Consider the following 17740-nt stretch of genomic DNA (forward strand, 5'->3'; position numbering starts at 1 on the left):
TTATATAATATCATTAAAATTGTAACCTGTATTTTAACGAATAATAAAAATTTACAGGATAATGAAGTTTCCTTACGAAAAAAAGAAAAAAACGCCATTCTCATAATAGAGAATAATGAGGGGCTAGCAGAAAATTTAATGGAAGAAGGAAAAGTGGAAAGAGACCAAGAAAACGGCGGTTATCTTTGTTGGCGAAAGTCAAGAAAAGAGCAGGTTAAACTCTTAACGGATTCCACAAGGTGGTTAAGTACGAGATAAAAAGGTAAACTTCGATTGTGCAACTTTTAGATACCACGATTGGTTCGATTATGCAAAGTACGCCTGCTGTATCGGCGCAATGACACGCAACGAAATATTTTAATCTTTCAGGGTTGAAAAAGTTGCCCCACGTCACATAAAAGCAATGGAAATTCACAAGGATATCACATAGTTCGAATTTCAAAAATGGATTAGTTCACGAAAGCCGCAGTTGTAAAGTAAAAATGATCAAGTTACTCTTATATTTTAATTTAATTAATTTCACTGAACTTCGCCTCATTCGTGCAACTTCAGGGAACTTTCCTTCACTTTCTACTTTGTGTACTCAGAACAGTGTCTAAATACGATGTTTCGAAACAAAAATCCTAACCTAATTTAACTCTTCTTACAATTAGTTACATCAAAACTTCCAAGTAAACGTCTCCTCGTTCCTTAATAAATTTTGAACTTTTTAACTTGGAGTTTAAGTAAATCATTTTTAGAAACTTCAATTTTGTCGTTGCAAAACTCACGCGAAGTCTAGTCTGAAAGTGAACGAAACTTCTTTCGTGGTATCGTCTTACCAAAAAGTCGCAACTTCCATAATAGGTCACAGCTAAATTTCTCGCTAATTTACAGGCAAGAGGCAAAGGGCCATTAATAACCGTTGTAGCCGGCCGAAATACCCGTAATTTCAGTTTTGGTATCCAAGGCGCGCCTGGTAAATATTTGAATGCGACACGACGTGGCAAACGAGATTCGCAAGGGTAGAAGTCGAAACCGGTGAGCCGTAGGCCGATTGTACTCGGTCGCTCTGTTACCGACGGAGTAGGCACGAAAATACGACTAAATCTTTAACGGGCCTGCCGAGTCGGAGATCGACTCGGTCTAGCATGAACAGTAAGACTCTCCTTTCCGTGCGCACCGCTTGCACGCCAGAACTTCCCAGTTTCGCGTTAAGTGTAATAATATACGGTTTGTTGGAACCTCGCGTATTTAAGACTCCAAGTAGCAGCGTGCCGTGTACGAGTTACTTCAACTTCGTCGTTTAAACTCGTTACAACGGTTTACTAGATAACTCGATACGTAATGAGATATGTACTTACTTATCTGCAGTTTTAGCTTGGGGGTTGAAAAATGTGATGTTATTGATTCCGGTTCACGAGGCAGTTTTAACAAATGATCATTGCCTATAATTGTTACAAAGAATGGAAATGAATGAAGTTGTCTGTTTTACGGTTCAAATAAATTTTGACGCGTTAATGAAGTATTAATTTGAGGTTAGAGTTACTTCTGAAAAATGTGAGTACGTATATTTTTAGATATAGCACTGTATATAACTGTTATTGAATAACTATTGAAATTTCACAGGTGTAAAAAGGAGGTGAACAATCCTATAATTCTCGGTGCTGTCGTTAACTAACTTTTCGTAACACATATTTATTTATATTTATTATAATAACAACTTCGAACCGGTTTCAAAATATTGTTATTTTAACTATGGCGCTTTATCCAAGTAATTCTATAAACAAACAGGTATGCAAAAATTCTTCACCTATTCACTCATCTACTATACCAATTCATTCTACTTTCCTAGATTATCACAAACATCGAAGAGACAAATTTTTTATCTAAAGATTCCAAAGAGATATTTCCAAGGCACGAACACTACGAACGGTCCTACTAAAAGAAATGACTAAGCCCTGTAAATTAAGCCAGAGAAAACAACATGATTCGAACGTGAACGTTGTGGAAGCAGCGGTCCTTGAGGTCTTGACACGGTTGTATGGAGAAGAGGCTTCGCTGCCAGAGGAAGTTCGGTATGAGCGCAGATTTATGCGCTCGCTCGACCAACGTTGAGCTCGTCTTTCCTATGTAAATACCGAGCCATCTTGTTTACGCGAAGCTAGAGAGAATATCGCTAGGCAAAGACCGTATTTACCGGATTTCCATGCTCTCTATGCGCAGTCGTCAGAAGAAGATGGTTCGGCTTAAATCAGACCGCATTCGTTGAAATAATGTGCTTACATTCTTTCTTTAGATACTCGAGTGTTCAGGTCGCGCAAAAATACAATGCCTGTGGATTATTCTGAAAAACGACGTACTTTACTGTTAAACAAAGTCGATGTTCATTTTTGTCACTATATTGTTGAATATGAGGTTCAATTTGTTTATAAAGAAGAAAAAAAATGTTTCAGTGAAGGATCTAGAAACAGATGATGGGAGCCATTGCTTATCCAAGAAAATAATTTAAAAATATATTATGTCGCATATTTTATCTAATCGAGTGTATTGTAATTATTCTGATGGAAATTACTAATTTACATGCAAACATGAAGGTTGCTGTTGACTGACATTTAAAGAGCAGGTAAATAATAGAAGTCTATACATGTTATCATTATTTACCCCTTGCCCTACGATTTAAGATCCGATAGTACGTACCATAACCAACAGCAGAGGCGGTCGCACATCGAGTCACTTGGTCCAAACGCGGCAAAGAATAACACGTAACTGAGACGGAAAGACATCGACGAAAATTAACCACGAACTTTACCTGTGATGTTTACTTACCTACCTACGAATCACGGCTGTCACCCGTGGCAGTCATGTTTGGCCTGAGTTCCGTAGCACGACCTCATAATATCGTAGGCGAAAAGCTTAATATTGTCTTAGAAACAAGTAAGTACTTGATATGAGAGACTGTTAAGCATAGGAAGTTGGTCATTGATCTGTGCAAAGTGAATGTTTTGGTAATGGTACTGAAACTTGCAAATCTAATAAACTCTTACGAATATATTTGCGTTAGCTATAGCATTAGTATGTTATAAAAGAAGAAAATTATATTCAGTCTATAATTCATAATAACGTGATGAAATAACTATAACTTTAATATTTTATATAATAGATTACCATAGTTTCCTGAAAATAAAATTTATATTACGTTCGGATCATTTAACGAAGATACTTTGTAAGATACTTGAACGAGTAATGCACAAAGGATTATGAGGAAGACAATGGAAATATTAGTCAGTGTGATGGTATGAATACTGACGAATATTCGAGAAGAAAATGTTACGGCTAATGGATTACAACATGAACTGTATTACACAGGCTGTTTAACTTGCGCCAGTTATAAATGAAGCAACTTCTCAGGAGTCAGTTTGGGGAAGATAGCAAATTCCGTGCTGCTGAAGTAACTTCTTCTGAACGCCGCTCTGAAAAGCAAACGAACAGTGAAAGATGATCCCTCCGTTAACTCTGACAGTGAACAGATTTCAAGGGAATCGATGACAAGAAAAATAATTTTATCCCTACTTTTGTGAATATTTTAGTCGATAACCTCAAAAATTATTACTCTCACGAAGGGTGTTGTCCGAACATTCTATAATAATCTATTCCAATTAAATTTATGATGGATATAGTCTTTCAAAAGATATTTGATTTATATCTTTTTTACCAATCGTGGATAGGTAATATCCTTTATAAAATATACGATAAACGATAATATTAGTAATAATTTTTTATGATTGTTTTACAAACAAGAAATTCAGTTTACAAATAAATATACTTTACTCGTTGGTGATGTTAAATAAGTGAACTTTCACTTACTTAAAAGTTTCATTTTTGGGATTAGAAGTTCGTTACTGGATATGACAGGCTCAATTTTTATATCCCGTTTTATTCGAACGATATTTCGAAAAGAATTCCGATGCAAAGCGGATGAAACTTTGATTTTCCCGGATTTTATTGGCGAAACAATTTTATAAAATTGTTTTATGATTTGGCGATTCGTTTCAAATATTCAGCGTACTCGGCGTTCACGTTGCAACGAATGTAACGTAAAGCACAGCGCGGTCACCGCGGCGAAACCGTTCGGATATTTTCGCCGAATCTATTCGTTCACGTTCGGAGAAAACATCGGGCACGCGATCTCCGTTTAAATACCGAAGAACAGGTGTGCCATTAGCGACGGTTAGCTGGCGTGCTATTCGTCCCAGACGCAAAAGAAAACAAACCAAGAACGAAACGAAACTGTGTACCGGCCTTTGTTACCATTAATTTAGCGGGCATAAACATCGAAGAACGCCGCTACCATTCTCGTTAAGCCGTGCTGAAACTTTTTCGCAGTAATGTTTCTCCACGAATGGAAAGCAAAGAGAAGTCGAGGAAAGACAATGACCGTGTTCGCGTATTTTGAAAGAGTTGTTGTTGAAACTGTCCCTGCGTGCATACATATCAACCCAGTCGAAATGCAAATACCATATGTTGCGGATGATAGCGGTCTTGATAGTATAATATATGACTTGAAATTTTAGTTATCGTACGTTGGTCAACCTGAACGTGGCATTGCCTCATTTGTAAAGAGATAGAGAATTAAATTCGATGAACGAAGACTATTCAATTTTCATCTCGACGATTATCGTCGGCGTGTTACGAACGAATCCGTTGCTCCACTGGAAATCATTTTAATTACCTTTCCAATTTCTACGGTTTGATTATAAGAAGTAGATCGAGTTCTATTCGCTTCGGCTGCATTTTTAATCACTTTCATCCAACTGCAGGTCTCTTTAGGAGTGCTGCGTGACAGAGATAGAATGCGAACTCGGAAGAGAGATAGAGCGAGGACTAAACGGAAAGGAGAATCAATACGATGGGAAAATTTCAGAGAATTAAGTGGCTCAATTTCGAGTGGCGGAAGATGATTGTATCGTTTACTCTTCGCTCTTCTGGTGAGTATATTAACGCATCAGAATTCAAAGCACGCGAACATGATTCCTGGCTAAATGAAATGAACCCGTTAAAAAACGATCGCATCGCTGAAAGAGGACGCCAGACGAGAAAGGAGGATAGAGATAGACGAGGAACGACAACCGCTGAAATATCCTGTTCAACGAAACGTTAATAGCCATGCGGATACTAAGGGGAGAACGAAATTGTCCCATTTCTACCAAATGAACTTTTCAACGGGACAAATCATGTATTAATTTCGCGGTCTATCTCTGCAGTATACGAACTTGCTTCATTCGCCTTTTGTCGTGGATTTTGGTGTTATTGCATTATCCCGTGAATTGCTTCTCGTACACTAGGTGGAAAAATAGTAAAAAATTTGAGTTTACTTTTGTCGGTAGAACTGCACAATTGCGGTTCAATGCATACAATTCTACAGCGATTTCGTATAAAATCATGTTCCATTTACTTCTTCGGTTAACAGGATGTTTAAGTAAAAACGTCAGTATTTTTGTATTCATCACTCACAAAAAACGATACAAATTTATCACATTTCGTGATTTCTTTTTCAAGGTCATCGACATTTTCTGCACATTAGTGTCTTCTTTTCATAATCCAACATTGCTGTGGACATCAAGAACAATTCCAAGATTCACAATACCATAACCTACAAAGAAAAAAAAAATTACAAAAATCTGAATTAAGTATTTTTTTTTATCATATCAAATGTTTATTTTATTTTAAATATTATAACTATACTATACTAGCTTAATTTTTCAACTATACATCTTATAACTTTTACAACTGTATAAAACACCTTTTTAGGTTATAACGTCTAACGTTCTTTGGATACTTCAATAAATCAACCGAATATTTGCTTCAAAATGAATTTTGCAGAGAAGAGTATCGTGATATGTATAGAAGAGACCAGTCGAAGAACGACTGTATGAAAAAATAGTGGAATGTCATAGGAAACGGGGGAGAAGGGTGGATCGTAGATAAAATATCCTCCCGATGAAGCGTTAATAGCAGCATTGATACTAAGGCACGAATTAAACGACGGCGCCTGTTTCATCTCCGAGCGGAAATTAATTTCGCTCATCTCGCTAGCTGCCAGCCCGAGTACAGATTGAGCGCATTTTAACGAGAACACTACGTTCCGTTTTACGTTCCTTCTCGACAGATTAACGGTAACGAAGGACGCGTAGTATTCTGCCATTTGGCTTTGCATTTTGTGATCAGATAACCTGTGTACTCTCGTATCGTAATTTTGAGTTTCGGACGAATTAACGACAAGCTAAATGATCACTACGTGTACAGGAAGACCAAAGTGCAACAACTATAGACGTAACGAATTTTCGGAAATATTTGGAGGAAATAATTTTTTGTGACCATTTATTTCGTACTATAAACAACGATATTCTTTTTTTTTAGTGTAGGTACATGGAATTTCTTTTTGATAATTTTTTATACTATTACGGTTAAAAAGGGAAAGGATTGAATGACGCAAATTCAATTAAAATTAGTTCTTGGTTAATTCCGGTTGGCACACATTTGTTCGGCCTCGTACATTTAGGAGGATATTACGAGTGTTCGAAAGTTATGTAGTTAGTACCTTCATGATTAACGCAAAAGCTTTGCTTGTGCTGTGAGCACCGAAAAGCTGACTAGAAGGGTTTGAGTAATGGATGGTGGTCAAAGATGAATTAGAATGAACTGTAATACCACTTTGCATTAAATACAATAAAATGGAAGGTCGTGACACGTCGACGAAGTATAATATAATTAATGAGATAGTGCCTAGTATCACAGAGATCATACGAAACAGAAATTTCCACAAGTCGCTATATCTAAGCATTTCGTTTGTACATATCCATTAATCTAACTCTACTGCCCTTATGTTTGAGATAAGTTAGATGTTAGTTAAATGATAAGGTGATATTTGGGTCTATAGTAGGCACAGGCAAGAATAGGAAATGTGTAATCAATATAATGACCACAGGGATCTCTCTTCAAATCTATTTTTATTATTTATCAATATTGCAAGCTCTCTTCGCAGATACGGCTTTTGCATTGAAATGAGAGGAAGATAAAATTACTAAATACTCGGAAACATGAAAAATTAAATCAAAATGAAAAATCAAAGAAATTATTTTTCTTAGTGGTTTAGATGTAGAACTTTCATTAATACTCTACGTTTATTAAGTTAACTAAAAACCAAGCAGTTTCATAAATAACGTGTTAGGTTCGAGACAAGCAACGTGAAACATAGCAGCTTGTTAGGGGAACTGAAACAGAACACACAGTACATTACCTGCTATTGAACCCGAGAATGATACATATGTTTTTGCCAAGTTTCAATAATTAATGGTGAAGTATATAATAGAATTACTCGGTTGCCAATAGCAACCAGTTGAATTTCGCATAGCTATTCAAAGTGATATTGAGACAAATGAGTATAATTGATCAGTTAGCTAAAGCTATTAGGCTACACATAGCGAGTCGAATCAATTGGTCAATGCTTTGGCTAGCAGATAATTTTATAGACTATGACATAATGAAGGATAATGAACGACCAATTTTGCCGAGTCCGCAAATACTTGTGAAAATATGAAACAAATGATAAATCAAGAAAAAATGCAAAGAATAAAAAAAGATTATAAAAATGAATATAAAGGAACGACTATTAACATAACAATGGAAAACGAAATTATACGGTCGATACTATGGAGGCGGGAACAATTCCTAAAGCGTAAAGACATCTTGTAGGAAATATATCTCGAGAGATGAAGCACAAAGATAATACGAACTATCCACCTGGAGCTCGAGAAGTACTGCTGCATAATGCAACGTGTCGCGTGAATCTTATTTTACGACACACGCACGTCGCGATGCCTTAGAAAATAATCCTTATCGAGATAATAAATGTATGAGACTGCATCTTACAAAGGCAATGGAACAGACTAGCATCTTGTATCAAAATTCTTTCTCAAAGCAAGTATAATAATAAGAATTAGTTACAAATCGTAGTTTGTGTCTCCTTTAGACGAACTGCCTTTAAACTGACGTAGCTAGATCGACAACATGCACTGTGCAGAGATGAGAAGGTAGCTGGCCTGTCTGATTGGCTGTAACGTAACCGCGATGCTTACATACGCAGGCTTATTATTGGCTGAGGCAATCACATCTACAAGTCTGTCGCGTGACAGAGAACGCAAAAGAAACATATCGAGTGAGATATACATACAGAGTGAGATATAGTAGTAGGGACTGACAGTCGCCTAGCTAGCTGTTGCTTTGTGATTTCTGAGAAGATATTTTAAGAATATTTCTACCCTTGATATAACATAAATATTCCTCGCTTAAAGATTTCAAATAAGAAATTATAAATCTTTTCTAGTTCTTCTTCGAATTTTTAATAAGAGAATTCTCTTATGTTGAAATATAACGAATAGAAGAATTTAATTTCTATTATATAATTGGAGTTTTCCTAATTAAGTAAGACGCTCATATTCAATTTTGTTAATTTTCGTGGATATGAATGTTTGCTACTATGTAGTGTGATCGCCAAGAACCTAAAAGTAGTGTTTTCTAAGGGGGGAGAATTAGGAAGGGGAGAATTAATAACGCATTCCTCCCTCACCTATCTGTCGTGCGGTTTGTAGGTAGCCAACTTCACATCGCTGCATGTTATAGCGATAAAGGCTCACTCACTGAATCAATCCGATATTCGATGTTGAGCGTTAAGAATTAAAAACAGGTTACCTATCTTAAAAGTACCGACTCTTAATTGTGTACAAACAGCGTAGTTTCTTATTGTATATACAGCACAAAGTGACGATAACATGATATTTTTGACAAACAAGAAAATCCGACTAGAAAAAGCACGACGTCGCGTGACGAATACAGAGCAAACATAAAGGAGGAATCTGAGTGCACGTGCGGGTAATAGGGTTACACAACTATGACAAACAATTCGTTAGAATGGGGTTAGCGTAAAATCGTTGCCCCGTGCACGATGTTTATTTCGTAACGAGTCCACGATCACCATGAATTATTATCTAGTCGATTGTGAAGTGTTTATCGAAAAACGATACAACTGTGAAAAATGATTCGTATTCTGCTCCGTCGATTTTAACGGAAACAACTCGTATTCGATGCCGAAAGTGATACCTCTTATTCCGTTTCTTCTTTCAAGGAAATTTCTTTGGACTATGTACCGTGTCGATATTTTTCATTTTTCCAAAAAAAATGTATTCGGAAATGAATCAGGTGCGTAATTCGTAAAAATCTATTTGTTATTAATCTTATAGCGAATAATGTAAGACACGAAATTCTAGCTCAATTTTAAATTTTAAATCGATAGATTGAGAGCTGTAAACACGGAACGTTTCTCCCGGACCGCTGTTGGTTCAGTTCAATTTCCTCGACCGTTATAAAGCATTCTCCATTTATAATTCGTCCTTCGATAACATTTTATTCATTCCCATTTTCTTTGCGCGACACGTCGATTTCCGTATAATCAATGAATAATACGTACTGCAGCCATTGAAAAGTCAGTTATTTGCTGGGACAAAAGAGAAGGAAACACAAGTCACACTCGAAGCTCTTGTGAAATTCAAACGAGAAACACGTGCAGTATACAATCCTGAAATATAAGAGTCAGATAACATCTAATATTTTTTTTATTGTTATTCCAGATTTTAGAACACCTATTCTAGACAGAAACAAAACGAGGGATGCTGTTTGCGACGATATGTTTCTCGTAATTCGTCAATATCAGAGACGGTTCTGGAGACGGTTTCGACGTTGCAGAGTGAGTTAGTTGATAATTCAAACGTTATCAGAAGGCGACACGCGTATTCGTCGCACGGCGGCAAGAAACGCGTTCCTATCTGCGCGAAAAGACGGCTTTTCCACGGTTGGTGCACCGCATAAATGATACATAAACACTAGTCTGTAAGTGTGTACATAAGCGAGAAAAGCGTGAAGCTAGGCGCCGCGCTACGTAACGAGACGCTCTACGAAGCTGGGCAAACATATATAGAAATTGGAGCCTACTCTCGCATCCCTTTCGTACTTCTCTTCCTTTGCCCGAATTAGTATCGCTGTCTTTTCACTTCCTTTGCGAGCGACTTTTCTCCAAAGCATTTATTTTTCCTTATTTCCTTCCTCTGTTAGCACTTGAGCGCTATGTACATCTTTTCAATGAGATAATAAAAAAAACTCGCCTATTTCTCATTTGCAATGAATCACGTATTTTTGTTCCAGAGGTACACTTAAAAAAGGAGCACGTCCAGTTTGCCTAACATCAATGGGTCTTTCCGAATAAAAAGAAAGGATAGATAATTTCGTTTCAACGGTACCATGAACACGTTGGTGGAGACCGCAAGAGGAGAGGAGATTACCTTGGTGAAAAATAGCGACCTTTTCCTTCGCTTTCCCAGTATAAAGTTGCAGTGCGCAATATGCGGCTTATAGGTTAGGTACGTGTATCACGGTAACGTGTGAAACGTTCGTTATACCTCGATTCCGGAAATGTATTCTTCCATTTTGATGCGCCCGGGAAAAGATGCACGTACTCTGCCAGCGGCGTTTTTACACTTTCCACGGTGACGCGATATGGAAAAGAAATGAAAAGCGCCGTCATAAAGGACACATTGACGTCTGAAACTTTGTGCAGTCGTTTTCTGTTACCGCTTCGATACTCGTGTCGCCTCTATGGGCTCTCGCGTAAGAAACGACGGCCCGTGATATCTGGCGGGAAAAAAAATTCTACTCGAATGCTTTTACCTACGAAATTGCTGGCTTGAATGCCTGCCGATGTACCTTTCCGCCGTCACGTGATACGTTACCTTTTACATTGCCTGACTACTGCTTGTTAATCGTACTCATGTTAACATACTATTTATTTTCCTTTTCGCAGACAACAAACGTCGACCTGTGTGGATTTCGCAGTTCTACATTACATCAGGGTTTCTCAATCCTTTTTGGCTTGCAATTCACTTCTGGACATTGGTACCTTTTATAGCCCCCTTTCCCTATTGCCTGCATATCTTCATCGTACTAATTCTTCCATTTCTTCGAATGGCCCCAAACATTCGGTGTTAGACCTCCTGAAGGTCATATAGTTTTGGTGTTCCATGATGCTGACAGTGGTCAGTTAGTTAACGACGATTTCCAATGATCATTGGTATTTGTATTTCAAAGTAAAGTCATCTCAAAATTAAATGAATTCTGATTATGATGGTTCAATATTTTATATACAACAATGAAATATAATTCGAAATATAAGGAATCGTTACACGTACTTAGCATATGGGAAGAACAAACATAGATGATTGTTAGTCGGAAAGAAGAATAAAATGAAGAGAAGACGTATAAACATGATACTCGTGAAGGAGGGCGACGTCTCGTTTCCTAAAGCAGCTTGGAATTACACGGAGTAAGGAGCGCTCGGAGTAAAGCAACGCTTGCAGTTTCTCGACGACCCGTAAGGATAATGCGGCAGACAATAATAATAATTATTCGCCTCGCGGTGCTTGTAATTGCCTAGTGTAACTCGTGATTCCACGATGTCCGCCGCATATACGAAGTTAGCCGGAGTACGCCGCGAACAGAGAAGGGACGCTCTGTCGCGGAAACTTCCTCTGTAATGCGGTTATTCCCCGCTCTCTTCCTGACCCTACTAAGATCACGCGAATAAATTAATTTCTCTCGAATGATGACGAGCATTTGAGCATCTGGCCCAGCTCATTCGTTCCCCTAGTTTCTCTAAAATCGTGTGGAACTGGTCTTGCTATTTTCTCGACTATTTTATCCGGTTATCAGTACGCATGCGCGGATACACGAAACGATACTTAAGTTTAGCTCGTTTGGCTGGTCGCCGGTAGCGTTTCACGCGATAACATCGAGATTATCGTCCAAACGGTGAGAAGCTCGATTCGCGCTAGCTTTGTAGTTACCGAATAACGAAGAAACTTGGCGAACAGTGAACGTATACCGGAAGCTTCGTAGCTAGGGCTCGATCGGGGTAAAAGTGGCTGATGAACATTTACGCGAGCCTATTAGAAGTTAATCAGGTCGTTGATGTGAAAGGTTGTTGAACTAATCGAATAGTACTTTTCTATATTCTTTTTATTTCTTTCTGTATTTTCACAAGTTTCAATAATCAATCTAGGATAACATTAGATATTACATTTTCGAAAAATTCGGAAAGGAATTATTCAAAGCACTTAATCCTAAATTTAATTATCGGTCGAAATTCTTACTTTGCAAGTAATTCTTTGCTAATTTCACTGCAAATTTCACCTATCGAATGCGTATCACAATTTTACAATTCATGTAGTTACGTACACAAAATAAAAGTTTAGTAGATAACTATGATTTTATTTAAGATGTTGAAAGTCATTTGAATTTACTGCTGAACGATTCACCTTGTAATTCCGTGGAAACTTTCATCATATTTACCGACAGAAGTCCCTTACGAGTTACGTAACGCTGAAAGTATCCGCGGCTCGGGCATTAATTAAAGTTTATTTAATTGTGTTAATTATTCACCAAAGGTTTGCGCTGTACGTTGGTGTTCGAGAGATCATCGTCGTTGAATCGGAGATTATCCGAAATCTGAGCAGCGTACATACTGCTACTTCGCAAGTTTAACCAAAGTCGAGCTCTGTTTATTCGCCTAAGATCGCCTAGCTAATGCCGAGCATACAGGAATGCGAAGTCACTAAGGAAGCAGATTTATTCGCCCGAGAGGATTTAACGCAAATACTTTTATCGCTGGATCATCCAAAAGACACAACTTTTCGCTAAAATTTGAAAAGTAGATCGGGAAACGGTCGCGAAGATTTAATTATTCCTCCGTGTTCAAACCTTGGCGCTTGTGAAATTCTATAAGAAAAAATTTAGGTTACAGAGATCGTACGCGAGAAGAAAAAGAGGAAAGAAGGGGGGAACAAAAACCGAGAGATAATTGACACGATACTGTCGGTATTGGCCAGGCGAAAATTCAAGTGGCAGAAGGAACGAAGAGCGAAACTCTGTCTTGGCTATCGAGCCCATCGACATAAAGGAGGATTTTCAATTAAGGCATAGCGGTTTTCGACCAACTCGAAAGAGCGAGTGCTGTTCTCGTCGAGAGCGTCCGCATGGCGATAGAGAGAGAGAAAGAGCAAGAGAAAGAGAGAAAGAGAGAGAGAGAGAGAGAGAGAGAGAGAGAGAGAGAGAGAGAGAGAGAGAGAGAGACGGACAAAAAGCTTAGCTTAACGCGGCGAGGGTGTAGATTAACTGACGCGTCCGTGGCTCGCACGCGGCTTGCTCGGCAATGGGAAAAGCTGCTTAGCTGCTCGAGGAGTCTACACCCTGCCAGCCTACACCCTCTTTGGATTCGCGCAACTTTGCCCGAGGGTCTTGCACAATGCCAACTATAACTTATGCGCCACTCTCTCTTCTCCACCAACCCCCTTTTTACCCCACCTTCTGTCCCATCCCTCCTCCGTCGTCAGCTACTCCGCTATCTTCGTCGTTCTTTCGCTCGAGAGCAGTAGCTGCATTACTCTTTCATTCGCCTCAACCTTCTCGCGGTTTACCTTTGCATACACACTCATGTGCCTTTGCCGTTACCGTGTCTGTTCGCTTTTCTTCCATGACGAGTACGGACTTTTTCAATGACAGCATTTCCCAAGTTTCTTCAGCTGGAACGCGTCTTGTAAATCCGGCGGAGACTTGACACTAGGCGGGTGCCAGCTGGCATTCTGATAGCTGTTGTTACTGTCTCTTGCTTCCTTCTGTTTCTACGAATACGTATATACATATATCTATCTAGCAAATACGTACTTTATAGTGCTTTGGTTTACCATATTTTGACAAAAGTGTTTGAAGGATGGTTAGTCACGTCGTATGTTCCTTTTTGGTAAACAGATTTACAAATGTTCGAAATGGTCCATATCTGCAAGACAAATGTCCATAAGCGTGTGTATACTTCAGAAATTAGTTGAGCATTTCTAAACGTATGGAATGTAGGAAATGAGTTTTACTTGCCAAAGTATTCGAATATGTCCTACGTTAGTGGTTTCTCTTTTGTTCGTATCTCTGCTGCTCGAACCACTTACTCATTTGTTGAACGAAATTTATTTTCCTTGAACTTATCCCTCTTCATGAAGCAATAAATACCGAAAATTTATGAAAATAGAATATCCACTTTGGTTACTTTTTTCAAATCTGTATCCAGGCTTGGGAAACCTTCTTTCAATAAAGGTACCTGTGTATATACGTGGATCTCGTTTAACGACACTCAACCCAGGTACGGAGGTATGCGGTCGCAAACGCATTGCTTTTCACATAGCAATTCTTCTATTCGCATTCATACGCTTTTTTAGCTGCTTTTTCTATTCTTCTCTTCTACATGAGCGATCATGTTCTATATGCATGCTTCCTCCCTTTTTCCGCTGCATTTCTTCGTTATGTCCATCTTCTTTTCCTTCATTATTATACCGACAGCGTAGGAAAGTTTACGTAAAGCTGGCGTGTAGCACAATTTTTCACGCAGTTTTTCTTCCGCAGTGAACTTACGTATATCGAGGAAATTTCATTTCTCCATTAGAGAAAAGATATTACGTATTCAAAATTGTATCTCGTTTTGAAAAACTACATATTAGCTTCATTCTCCTGGAAAGTTTAGAACAGAGAATAAAACATTCGATGGAAGAAAATATTTCGATGAGTGAAATATCGAGTAGTCACTGAAGCTATCAATTTATACTATATTTAAATAAAAACTTTTTACCTGCTCATAACTGACTCCTTATGGAACGCTCATTTTATCGAATCCCATTAAGAAGATATTCTCTAGATTGCAAGAATATTTGCTGATGCCGTTTCCATTACTTTTAGTAGTTAATTCCCATGAACCATCGCAGACGGCGTGTATCACAAACAGTCGTATCTACTCGCACCACTCTCTTTCCAGCGTTTCTCACCGTTCGTGGCACTTAAGTAAACAAAATCTTAGAACTCTCCATCCAAGAGTTTCTAGTTTAAAGGTATCGAGAATCTTAAAACGAATCCGTGGAGCAAACGAAACACAAGAGTTCCAAGGAAAAGGCATTAACGGGCTGCTCGAAATTGGCGAGCTCGTTGCACCATTTTCGATAAGATCTGTACCATTAATCTGGCGAAGATCGGTGAGATTACGCCGATGGTTCCAACCATGCTTCTAGGAAAATTTAAAACGTAGGTTTATAGGTAACTTCGCCCTCGTACTGTCCTCTGACGTCTCGATAAGCAGAAAATGTAATGGCAACTAAAATTGGGAAATAACCGGTTCATAGGAAAAATTGGGAAACATTATTTGTAACGAGAAAATAATATAATATTCAGTTTAATAGTACCGTGTAATATCCTACGAATTGATAGTAAAAAATAATCTAAACTGCACTGGAGTAGTTGAGTTTAGATGCATTTTGTTCCTACGACACTGAAAGCAATGTACTGAAATTTACGGTGAATTGTTGTGGTGCAGTTGTTCTCTCGATTCGTTTCAAATCCGTTGTCTCACAAGCTTCTAGGCAACGATTACCAAACATGCTGCTGCACGAAATTGGGTGGCTGTTCCATTGTAATTGGGAGATTAATCCTGTCAGTGACGATTCTATTTTCCGTGGAACAACACCGCATCGCACTACCTCATGGCACGCCATCTTGGTTGGAATCGGTAAACCAGCGCCGCGGTGCGGCATGCTAAGGAATAAAGTGGAAAGAAGACGACAAATAATGAAGTCGCGTGGCTTTTCTTTCGTCCAATTAATACAGTCGTGTTCAACGCGCATAGACTCGTGCTGGGTGGGGGTTTAAAATGGAACGGCCGATGAAATGGACTTGTCGGTAAAACGACGACAAAACAGACGTGTCTTTATTCTTCGGGTCGCTTCAACTCTTGGCAAATCTCCTGCTCTACAGGACTTCTCCATTGTACCTCTTAAAGTCCGGAGAATGACGCTCCAGTCCGGTCTATCCAGTGCCTCTTCCAGAAACAGCTTTTGTGGCGGAAGTGTATAATCTAAAGAGGTAACGAGCGTAGAACTACAATAAACTTATTGTGCGTTATTTCTGAGATGAGTGAAAAAATTTATGTGCAGATTTCGCGATATTGTCTGATTATTAAATATAGAAATTTCGTATATTTTCCATGATTGTCAGAAACGTGAGATTTTGTTTCTTTATTTTTCAAGTAAATGAATCCTTTTCTAAGAGATTGTATGGCTTCATTATAATTTCATTATAATTTCATGCTTAATTTTGTGCAATTTAATTTACGAACGTTTATTTTTCAGAAAATCACATTTCACAGAATATACCAGTTTTATCAACCTAATTTGTAAGTTGAATTTATTACAAAGGTTATTACATGGATTTATCTCAATTAAATATAAATTAAAAAATTGAATACTTCATTTTATTTTTGCAGGATACGGAAGCGTGGAGCCCGGAGTAAGTACTCTATTTGCTCAGTAGCAATAACAGTACTAGATGAACGTATTAATATATTAAATAAATCATGAAATATATCATATTTATACATTTATACAGTGCAAATGTTACTTTGAAACTGGTTGGACATTATGTTGCATATTATATAACATTCGTTGCATAATAACCGTGCGTTTTATCGCTGTCATTCATATGAAAATTATTTGTTGCAGAATATTGTGCTTTCACAGAGGTGTATCCGTTTCGGAGAAAATGAAACCTCCTTTGTACCAATTAATCTATTAATTATTTTCGCTTTATTGCTCGTCACGCAGATACACGTTGCATTTCGAAGAATCGAACAGCAACTATTTACGAACGTAAATAGGAAATATTAAAAATTATTTACTCCCCTGTATCGGTCGTAATGAGTCGTGTTTTGTGATATAATTGTCGGAAATGAAAGAAATTTGAGAGGTTAGCGTAATAACACTGGGAGATAAAATTACGCTTTGTCGGAATAGAGAACTCCCCATGAAGGGCACACATAACCCCACTTATGCAATTTCGTTGCAACATATTTCATCTTGGGACACGTAACCGCGACTGCGTTAATTACGAAAACTTTCATTTCAAAAACAAACGCATGGAAATTTCTACGCGGTCGCGGAATAAAAATGTGGCTCAGTTCGTTCTGTTTGTCTTCCAACATGGTAAACTTGAATTCGACAGAAGACCGCTATAATCTTTAATTGCAAACTCAATATCGCATCATGTAACGTTTGTTCAAATGTTAGAATTTAATTGATCGTCGTTCGCGGTAAAGATTACTTACAATGTAAGGTTAGGTTATGTAGAGCGTAGTAACGTATCATTCGAAGTGCTATACGAAAACGATAACACGGTAAGGAGTTCAATCTTCGGAAACGGATAAAGGCCATGAGAAAATTCCCGATGAAACAACCTGTCGAACGGTCGCTTATACCGAAGTTCACTTTAGACCGAATATATCGAATGGAAAGACACTTCTAAAGAAGACTCCTTCTCTGCAAACATGTCGAGTTATGATAATTTTTACTCTCGATCCGAGCGAACGAACGAAAGCCAGGGGGTTCGGAGACCAAACCTTGGCTGGAGGAGAAAACTCATTTTTCATCGAATCACTCGAGGTTATTTGTTACCTCGGGACAAGTACCAGTGGTCCCATAGCGAAAACGCGACGAACCTCATCGACACAAGGGATTTCGTGATTCGAGAAACAGACGCACTTAACGCTGGCAAAAATATTTCTGTGGAAATAAAG

General features: G+C 38.2%; 2 long non-coding RNA genes across 2 annotated transcripts; both read left to right on the forward strand.

Moving 5' to 3' along the window:
• The first annotated feature begins 830 nt into the window (after positions 1-830).
• On the forward strand, positions 831-3610 carry LOC108545190 (uncharacterized). Its single transcript, XR_001890071.1, has 6 exons — positions 831-1539; positions 1609-1773; positions 1835-2057; positions 2436-2605; positions 2664-2916; positions 3143-3610. It is a non-coding gene; the product is annotated as an uncharacterized LOC108545190 (long non-coding RNA).
• Positions 3611-9683: 6073 nt separating this feature from the next.
• On the forward strand, positions 9684-11134 carry LOC108545191 (uncharacterized). Its single transcript, XR_001890072.1, has 3 exons — positions 9684-9886; positions 10237-10451; positions 10892-11134. It is a non-coding gene; the product is annotated as an uncharacterized LOC108545191 (long non-coding RNA).
• The last annotated feature ends 6606 nt before the right edge of the window (positions 11135-17740 follow it).

Source organism: Eufriesea mexicana, unplaced genomic scaffold, assembly GCF_001483705.2.
Source record: "Eufriesea mexicana isolate 0111107269 unplaced genomic scaffold, ASM148370v2 scaffold320, whole genome shotgun sequence".
Lineage (NCBI taxonomy): Eukaryota > Metazoa > Arthropoda > Insecta > Hymenoptera > Apidae > Eufriesea > Eufriesea mexicana.